We start from the raw sequence: 10,645 nt of genomic DNA, 5'->3' as shown, positions 1-10,645 counted from the left end.
GCGAGCTTCCAACCCCTGATACTGCCGTTCCCCACTAAAGCGGATGATCGTGATGGCAGTTTGACTTGAGTCGCGACCCTCTCTACGGCCACATGATTTCCATGGAAGATATAGACCCCTGCTGATTTGGGCCATCGTAGCATGAGCTCATACTCCTCGAGAGTAGGAACTAAGTCAAACTGGGGGAACTCGAAACAATGCAGATCGAGACTCCAAAAATGGACCAATGCTCTCAGAAAAGCTGGATCCACACAAATCTCCATCAAGTCGAGGACTCGTCCATAAGATTTTTGGAACTCCAAACGAGCCTCTCGCGGCATCAAGGAACAGAGGTGATCCAACCTCTCGGCACGGTACAATAAGAAGTCCACTTTCTTTAATTGCCCTTGTATTCCCCTAGATCCCTCCATAATCTACAATTAAAATGCATGATATGAGATGGTGATGTTGAATATGCATGCATAGTGTTTATTTAACTAAGCATTATCATGTTTTCGGGATATTCCTAAAATGATGCATGATATTGCTTGGTTTGGATAAATAACCCTTTTTTCTTCTTTTTTTTTTTTGGGTATTTTGTTTTTTGTATTTTTTTTGGTGAAAAGGGAAACTACCTATATGAATGTGATGAAGGTAGATGTTAACACCATGCAATGGAAGATTCTTATTCCTATTTATTCTTATTTTAAAAAGGAATGTTGTATGTTTAAAGAAATGCAATGTATGCTCAAACAATTTCACATAATCAATGCACAAACAATTCACTCATCCACGAACAGTCACGAGCGAATCACGAGGTAGGGGTATCCTGCAGAAAAGTGCATATTCAAGGTGGTTCTAACTGTTCTCACCGGTCTGAGGCCCCCAAGGTGCCCCCATTATAGGGACCCAATTCCTCTCGTCGTAAGCCGATGGAAAGCTCCAACGCACTGTCGGACTCGAGTTCATGGTTATCACCTTGAGTGATGCTTTCCGAAAACGGTCTACGGGCACCTATAGACCCATTCGACAACCGGCCGTACTAACATCCACTCCCTATGGCTTACCACTCATGCCCCCGGGTATAGAGGGAACTGTTGTGTGCAAAGGTTTGTGTGCAATTTATATTTCAAACAATTGCGGAAAATTAAACAAACAACAGTTATTAAAGCCAAATAAATAAAGCATGTTATCATACAAACAAGGGGTAATAAAGTAATTTTAACTATTATTTTAGAAATAATCCATCACTAAATGGGACTGACTCTCGAGGCTTCCCCAGTGGAGTCGCCATCTGTCGCCACCGGCCCGAAACGGGCTTTCGGCATTCGCGAAGGATGGTTGGACTCTTTTATTTGTTTAAAAATATGGATTGCTAGAATGACTTATTCTCAAACTGAGACCTTGTCAAACGAGCAATTTTATTAAAAGGCTCACCAATCCATGTTAATCCCAAGCGGGACCCTCCATGGATTAGCGGTTTTCATAAAAGGAAGGGTTCATGGAGTCGCCACCAATGTTTTACTCAAAACATTGGAAAAAGAAGTTTAAGGCAATCGATTCAAAAATCGACTTCGGCCATGACAACCAGAGTCGGGTAAGGGAGTCGGTTACGCGTGGGGAAGGTGTTAGCACCCCACAGCGCCCCTTTCGGGTTCCCTATGACAGATTATTTCTAAAAATAATAGTGCGAAATTACTAAATTACCCCTATTTATTCTAAACAATTATAACTTAACTATCTACATGATGACAGTTAAATATACACACAGAAAGCAGTAAAAGGAAGGACTTAAGAAGAAACCTTTGAAGCGTGCTTTTATATTCAAGTAAAACTGGGAAGCTTTTTGGCGTTCCCTCGCTCTACAAGCCCGCTCGCTCCCTCCTAGAAAATTTTAACTATGGAAATCCGGAGGATTTCCCTTCGACTCAGTTCGAGACTCAAGCAAAAAGCTCAGAACTCGAGAACTTTGTCGGATCAACTCTCCGAGTGATTTCTAGGCAGAGCACTGCTCAAAAAAACCCAGAATACTCAAGAAGAGGGTTAAAACTCAGTGTAAAAGTGTCAAATGACGTCTAATTGACGTCATATTTATAGGGATGAGGCGCAATACGGCCTCTGGGGGTCAATACGGCCCGTATTGAGTTTTTGAACTTCAATACGGCCGTATTGAATTCAGTACGGCCGTATTGAAGTTCAAGAAACCTCAATACAGCCGTATTGAGTTCAGTGCGGCCGTATTGAAGTTCAAGAAACCTCAATACAGCCGTATTGAGTTCAGTGCGGCCGTATTGAAGTTCAAAATGTTCAATACGGCCGTACTGAACTTTTGGGAGGCCGTATTGTGCTTCATTCCCTCCACTTCCTTATTTTGAGCTATTACAAGACCTCTAGACCTACAGAGAATCCTCCTAGGGCCTTCCATGAGTCCTTCTGGCTGACTTTCCTTCAGTCCTCAAGAGTCTTCAAGCTTTATTTCCGACCCGGACAATTTTAGGGGTCTACACTCATGAAAACAAGCAACAGATAGACTTGGCAAGCCTCTAAAATCAACACCCAACAAACATGCACATAAGGATCAAAAGGTCTTTTTAGGGTTGTAATGAGGCCAAGGACAGGATAGAGGAAAATATATGGGATAAGTAACTACAAACCAGAGGAACTAGAGGAGCAATGGGGAATAAGTCAAGAATACGCACAAGAAACAAACCCAGAAACCTCTAATGACCTCTAAGATGATCAATCCTCTTTCTCTTGCCTCAAACAACTTCTCTTTTTCATTTTTTTTTGAATGAACAGTACGTGTGAACAGTGCACATGAAAATTTGAAATGAGATAAGATAACATGCAGAGAAGTAAAGTGTACATCATAAGGAATCAACTAGCCAATATACATCATCCAATGAAACATACACACACCCCCACACTTATTCAAAAACTTATTCCCAAAACAATTCCAAAGCTCCAAAACTCCCTAAGGTTAAGGTAATCATGGTTTTTCGCTTAAGGCTTGTAATGAGCTTCAAACAAAGAAGGGGAAATAGGCTCAGTAGGGGTTATCAGAGGAGTTAATTCAAGGTAGGCTTATTTGGCTAGTGGCTTATGAGAATCAAAATGCCTTAATCATATCCAAACATGCATGTGAATCAAGAAGTATCAAACAGAGTCAAGACAAGGCAACTGTGCAAGTAATCAAGAGGCATAACACACAAGTAAGAACAGAGAGTGGCTTAAATCCTCACACAGGGTAAATCTGCCACAATTAAAACAACCTCTCAAACCTCAAAATCATTTTTCCAAGCAGAGAAAAATAGGGATTTCAAACCATATAGTATCAAGAAACTCCTATCCAAGAATGAAGTGAGTGCCTACAAACAATCAAAACCCAGAAATCAAAGAGAAACATGCAAAACTGTACATAACAACTAAACATAAAACCTAGACCCAAAAATAACAATTAAACCCTAAAAACTTATAATCAACAGTTCCCCCCAAACTTAAACTACACATTGTCCCAATGTGGCACAAACAGAAGATCAGAGTAATCAGAACAATCAATAAATTTGGACAAGTGTAATAAAAGTAAAGAAGGTGAAGGGGAAAGAAAACTCCCTAAGTCATGGTGGGAGAGTAGCGGGGTCGAGCAGAGACATCTCCTCTTCAACTGCATTCAACAGGGATGGATTGCTGAGGAAAGGCTTCAGACGGTGCCCATTAACTTTGAAGCTCTTGTTTGTGGATTCACTTTTGATCTCAACTGTACCATAAGGAAAAACATTAGTAACAACAAAAGGTCCAATCCACTTAGAACGTAACTTACCACCCATGAGTCCAAGCTGAGAATTGTACAAGAGAACTTTCTGGCCAACCACGAAGTCCTTCCTAGCTATCAAGCTGTCATGGAACTTCTTAGTTTTCTCCTTGTAGAACTTAGTTCTCATAGGCTTCAAGGAGGATCTCATCAAGCTCACTCAGTTGCAACTTCCTTTCCTCTCCAGCCTGATCAATAGAGAAGTTGCAAGTCTTCACAGCCCAGTAGGCTCGGTGCTCTATCTCCACAGGAAGATGACATGCTTTGCCAAAGACAACCCGATAAGGAGACATCCCTATGGGTGCTTTGTAAGCAGTCCTATGTTCCCAAAGAGCATCCTCTAGCCTATTGCTCCAATCTTTCTTGTTGGGCTGCACAATCTTCTCTAAGATCCTCTTGATCTCCCTATTTGAAATCTCAGCTTGCCCATTAGTCTGGGGGTGGTAGGGTGTAGAGATTCTGTGCACTACCCCATACTTCTTGAGCAAAGCCTGCATGGATCTGTTACAAAAATGGGTGCCCTGATCACTAACAATAGCTCTGGGTACTCCAAACCTGCAGAATATGTTAGATCTGACAAAATCCACAACAACCCGAGCATCATTAGTTCTGGTGGCTTTGGCTTCCACCCATTTTGAAACATAATCAACAGCTAGGAGAATATATGAAAAACCAAAAGAGACAGGAAAAGGACCCATGAAATCTATACCCCAAACATCAAAGACCTCACAGAATAGCATGGGTTGCTGAAGCATCTGTTGTCTCCAAGAAAGGGCTCCTCTTGCTTTCTGACACTGCTCACAAGTGCTGCAAATCTTCCACGCATCCTTGAAGATGGTGGGCCAGTAAAAACCATAGTCAAGCACCTTGCGAGCTATCCTCTAAATGCCAAGATGACCACCAGATGTAGAAGAATGATAGAACTGCAGGACAGAGTCAATCTCCTGGTCCGACAAGCATCTCCTGATTACTTGATCACTGCAAAACTTCCACAAATAAGGGTCATCCCAAACAGAATGTTTAGCATCACTCTTAAGTTTATCAATCTGAGCTCTAGATGCTAAAGGAGGAAAAATAGAAGCAACTAAATAATTGACAATGTTCGCAAACCAAGGGGTGTGGGAAGGAAAAGAAACTGTTAACAAGTGTTCATCAGGAAAATCATCCTGAATGGGCAAAGTGTCCTCATCCTCAGCTCTCACAATCCTGCTGAGATGGTCTGCCACCAAGTTTTGTGCTCCGCTCCTGTCACGGATGTCCAAGTCAAACTCTTAAAGCCAAAGCATCCATTTGATCAGCCTAGGCTTTGAGTCAACCTTCTTCAACAGGTACTTTAGAGCTGCATGATCTGTAAAAACAACGACATGAGAACCAAGCAAATATGATCGAAATTTATCAAGTGCAAAAACAATAGCTAAAAGTTCCTTTTCCGTGGTCGTGTAATTTTCTTGAGCAGCATCCAATGTCCTAGAAACGTAGTATATCACCCTAGGTGATTTGTCAACCCTCTGTGCTAAGACAGCCCCTAGTGCATAATTTGAAGCATCACACATCAGCTCAAAGGGAACTGTCCAGTCTGTTGCCTGAATGATAGGAGTGGTGGTCAAGGCTCTCTTGAGGCAATCAAACGCCTCCTTGCACCTGTCATCAAAATTAAATTCAATATCCTTCTGAAGCAAGCTGGACAATGGAAGGGCTTTCTTGCTGAAGTCCTTAATGAAGTGCCAGTAGAAACCTGCATGGCCAAGAAAAGATCGCACCTCTCGCACGCAAGAGGTGTAAGGCAATTGTGCAATGAAAGATATCTTTGCAGGGTCAACCTGAATGCCCCGACTAGAAATGATATGCCCTAAAACTATACCCTGCTCAACCATGAAATGACATTTCTCAAAATTAAGAACAAGCTTAGTCTCAATGCATCTATTCAGAACTCTATCCAAACTATCCAAACATGCATCAAAAGAGGATCCATAAACAGTAAAATCATCCATAAACACCTCTATGCAATTTTCAAGAAAATCACTAAAAATACTAAGCATGCACCGCTAGAATGTGCTAGGGGCATTGCATAGGCCAAAAGGCATCCTTCTATAGGCAAAAGTACCAAAAGGGCAGGTGAATGTGGTCTTTTCCTGATCCTTAGGAGCGATATGAATCTGAAAATAACCAGAGAACCCATCAAGAAAATAGTAGTGGGATTTACCTGCCAGACGCTCAAGCATCTAATCAATGAAGGGCAGAGGAAAATGATCCTTCCTTGTTACTTGGTTGAGCCTCCGGTAGTCAATACAGACCCGCCAACTATTTTGGACTCTGGTGGGTATGAGCTCATCCCTCTTATTCTTAACAACAGTGAGGCCTGTCTTCTTGGGGACAACCTGGACCGGACTCACCCACTGACTATCTAAAATGGGATAGATGATCCCAGCCTGTAGAAGCTTGGTGACCTCTTTCTTCACAACTTCCAAAATCACTGGGTTAAGTCTCCTTTGAGGCTGTCTCACTGGTTTAGCTCCATCCTCCAATTGTAAACACCCAATTTCTTCTAGGGGCAAACAAATAACAAGATAGGACATTAGAGGGCCCAAAAGCCTAAATTAACTTTTTTAGTGGTTTGGAATGGGCCGTTCCAAAATCGGAACGGGTCGTTCCCAAGTCCGGAACGGGCCGTTCTCGGATCAGAACGGGCCGTTCCGAGGCTTCTAAAAGACCTAAAAAGTGTAGGTTGGAACGGGCCGTTCTAGACCAGAACAGGCCATTCCAAACCAATCAAAGGGGCTAAATTTTGTACCCCAGAACGGCCGTTCACACTTCAGAACGGGCCGTTCTGGTTCCCTGGAACGGGCCGTTCTAATTTCAGAACGGGCCGTTCTAGGGTACGAAAATGCTACATAACGTTCAGATTTGGAAAGGGCCATTCAGAATTCAGAACGGGCCGTTCCGGCCCACGTCTGATGCCTATAAATACGAAATCTCGGGCACAGATCAAGGGACCTCAAAAATTTCATCTAAGACTCCTTTGAGCACGAAAATTCTCGATCTCTCTCCCTTCTATTATATTTCTTGAGATTTGTGTCGCATCTCTATCTTCTCTCTCCCTCATATTGTATTTCTTGAAGATTTGTGAGACATACTGTAGGGTGAAAGGTAGCCACAAAGCACCTTCTCCATATTTGAAGATTCAATAAAGCTTGTTCAAGAGGTATTTCAGTCAATCATCTTCTCTTCTTTTTATTCCTCATCTTTATCTCTTTTTTGTTATAATAAACGTCATAACGTAGATATTTTAGGGTTAATCGCTTAATTTATATTTTAAGCATGTAAATAAACATTAATAAAGGGGATTCAATATTTAATTTATTAATTCTTATCGTGTTAATTTCATCATAGGGTACCAATTAAGGGTGTTGTAGGGGTGCTTAATACCTTCCCTACACGTAACTGACCCCTGAACCCAATTCTGGTTATCAAGGCCATTATTGGACTTTTGAAAACCTTTTCTTTTTCCAATGTTTTGAGTAAAACATTGGTGGCAACTCCATGAACCTATTTTCAAAATCATTAATTAAGGATTAGTCTGGTGTCCGGGCATTCCTTAATTGATGAGATTTTCAAAAGGATGTCTAAACCATTAGTCGCAAGATCGAAAATTTTCGGGTTGTGACACCAATAATATCCTGTGCATGCATGTGGATGGGCTAATGCCAGGAATGTCTGCCAGGGTACAACCAATTGCCTTCTTGTGCTTCCGAAGAACATGCAGCAACCTCTCTTCTTGATCAGCATCAAGGGATATGGATATGATCACATGGAATCTCTCATCATCCTCCAAGTAAGCATACTTGAGGTTCTCTAGAAGAGGCTTCAACTCTGGTGTGGGTGCTGGCTGAACATTAGAAGGAACCAAAGAAGGGAGAAGGGGTTCCGCAGCCCGTACCTCAACCTGCAAGTCAGATTCTTTTGTACTTCCTGCAAAATGGTTAATGCATTCTGACTGTATAAAATCAAGAGCAAGAGGTACAACACCCAAAGTGTCAAATTCAAATTTAGATGCCTCATAATCAGTTTCACATTCAGATTGATATTCAGATTCAAACTCAGACTCAATGCATGGAAGATAGTTATACAAATCAAATGAAAATGAATGCTTCTTAGCATGAGAAGAATCTAAACCATGAATGTGCTCTTCAACTAGATCATCAATCAATTCAGCACGAAAAACAGAATGAGCTTCAGAAGGAAATTTCATGGCATCCAAAATATTAAAATGAACAATAATATCACCAAATTCCATAGACAAGGTGCCAGCATAAACATCAATCTTGGTCCGGGCTGCTTTCAAAAATGGTCTGCCTAGAATGATTGGGACAGAACCATGGGAGAATCCCTCCTCCATATCAAGAACATAAAAATCAACGGGAAAAATTAGTTCACCAACCCGAACCAAGACATCCTCTACAAAACCTGTGGGGTGGGCAACACTCCTATTGGCCAACTGAATGACCACACCCGTAGGTTGCAAAGTACCAAGAGACAAAGAATTAAAAATAGACAGAGGCTTGACATTAATTGAATCTCCTAAATCAAGCATGGCATTTTCAAATTTATTGTTACCAATAATGCAAGGTACACAAAATGTACCTGGGTCCTTACACTTTTCAGGAATGTGTGGAACAGATTTACCTATGAGTGCTGAGACATTTCTGCCCCTGCTGATTTGCTCATTGCCCTTCAGCTTCCTCTTGTGGGTGCACAAGTCTTTCAAGAACTTAGCATATCTAGGAATTTGCTTGATGGCATCCAGTAGAGGTATGTTCACCTCCACCTTCCTGAAGGTCTCCAATATCTCCTTATCCTCCTCTTCCATCTTTTTGCTTGGAATTGATTTTGGTGGAAATGGAAGAGGGATAGGAGGCTAATGTACATCATCACTGTGTGCACTGGAAGAAGGTCCACCTGCATGAAAATTTTGGCTACTACCTGTATGGACCTCTTTCTCAAGTGTAGGCTCAGGTGGAGGTACAACAGCTGTAGGTGCTGGTATGTCAATTTGTTTGCCAGACCTCAAGGTGATGGCACTCACATTCTTCGGATTTTGCACAGTTTGTGAAGGTAGCTTGTCTGAATTTTGGGATTGTGCCTGATTGAGCTTAGTGGCCATCTGACCCATTTGATTTGTCAAACTCTGAATGGAAGCTCTGGTCTCTTGTTGGAATTGCATATTTTGAAGAGTCATCTGCCTCACCAACTCCTCCAATGAAGGTTCAGAAGTAGAAGCTTGAGGAGCTGGTGGAGGTGCAGATGCAAGAGGAGGTCTCTATTGAGGGGGCTGGTATGTAGAACTTGAGGGATTGTTCTGGAAAGGTAGTGGATTTTGCTGCTGCTGCTAAGAGTTTCCCCACCTCAAGTTAGGATGATTTCTCCAACCAGGATTGTAATTATTAGAAGACAGATCATAATTATTTTGTTGCTGGTGTGAAGGTCTGTTGTTGTAAATGTTGGCAGCATATGCTTGTGGGGCATCAGGACCTGTAGAATAGTCTTGCAAGGAGGGACAAGCATCTGTTGGATGATTAATTGAAGTGCAGATGCCACATACTTTTGTTGGTGGTGGAGCTGATTTTTGATTTGCAGCCAGTTGTGAAACCAAGGTGGTGAGAGCATCAATCTTACTCTCCAGCTTTTTGTGTTTAGTGGAATCTAAGGCTACCACATCATGCACACCCCTCACAACTATGGCATCACTCCTCATATTGAATTGTTGTGAGTTGGACGCCATTTTTTCAATCAGCCCTCTAGCAGAAGCAAGTGTCATATCTCCTAAAGCTCCTCCACTAGCTGCATCAATCATGCTTCTATCCATTATGTTCAGCCCCTCATAGAAATATTGCAATAATAACTGCTCAGAAATTTGATGGTGAGGGCAGCTAGCACAGAGTCTCTTGAATCTCTCCCAGTACTCGTATAAGCTCTCCCCCGTGAGTTGTCGAATTCCATATATGTCCTTCTAGATTGCAGTGGTCCTGGATGCAGGGAAGAATTTTTCGAGGAACACTCTCTTCAAATCATCCCAGCTTGTTATTAAACCAGGAGCCAGATAATACAACCAGTCTTTGGCAAGATCCTCCAATGAAAAAGGGAATGCCTTAAGGTAGATGTGATCTTCAGGGACATTATGTGGCCTCATGGTGGAACAAACTATGTGGAACTCCTTGAGATGCTTGTGTGGATCCTCACCTGCATAACCATGAAACTTAGGCAGCAAATGGATTAGTCCAGTTTTAAGCACAAAAGGAACATCTTCCTCAAGGTATTGAATGCATAAACTCTCATATGTGAAATCAGGTGCAGCCATCTCCCTAAGTGTTCTCTCTCGAGGTCCATTATAAGGTTGTTCACCCATGTTTTCTATTTGACTTGAATCAATCTCAGATGCAACACTTACACTATGACTATGACTATGACTATGACTATGACTATGACTATGACTATCACTATCACTATCACTATCACTATCACTATCACTATCACTATCACTATCACTATCACTATCACTATCACTATCACTATCACTATCACTATCACTATCTAAAGATGGAATGATATGCTCTCTAATTAGTCTATGGAATGTCCTATCAATCTCAAGATCAAATGGGTGCAAAAATTCAAAGTTGCTCCTAGTCATGCACTACATGCAACACATGCATGAATAGTGACAGTGAACAGTAGAAATTACCACAAAAATCATTGGAATTTTCATGAAAATTTGGAAACCATTCAAACTAATGCACCAATATCATCCTAAAATCATTAGAAACTACCACAAAAAATTTGAGAACAAAATTCAAAGCTTAG

General features: G+C 41.6%; 1 pseudogene; it reads right to left on the bottom strand.

The window, feature by feature from the left end:
• Positions 1 to 7,040: 7,040 nt before the first annotated feature.
• Positions 7,041 to 10,419, bottom strand: LOC109788918 (uncharacterized; annotated as a pseudogene).
• Between the last annotated feature and the right edge of the window lie 226 nt (positions 10,420 to 10,645).

The sequence above is a fragment of the Cajanus cajan genome, chromosome 4, assembly GCF_000230855.2.
Source record: "Cajanus cajan strain Asha chromosome 4, NIPB_CcT2T_4, whole genome shotgun sequence".
Classification (NCBI taxonomy): domain Eukaryota; kingdom Viridiplantae; phylum Streptophyta; class Magnoliopsida; order Fabales; family Fabaceae; genus Cajanus; species Cajanus cajan.
Note: the sequence above shows the minus strand (reverse complement) of the source record. Positions and strands in the feature narration are given on the sequence as shown.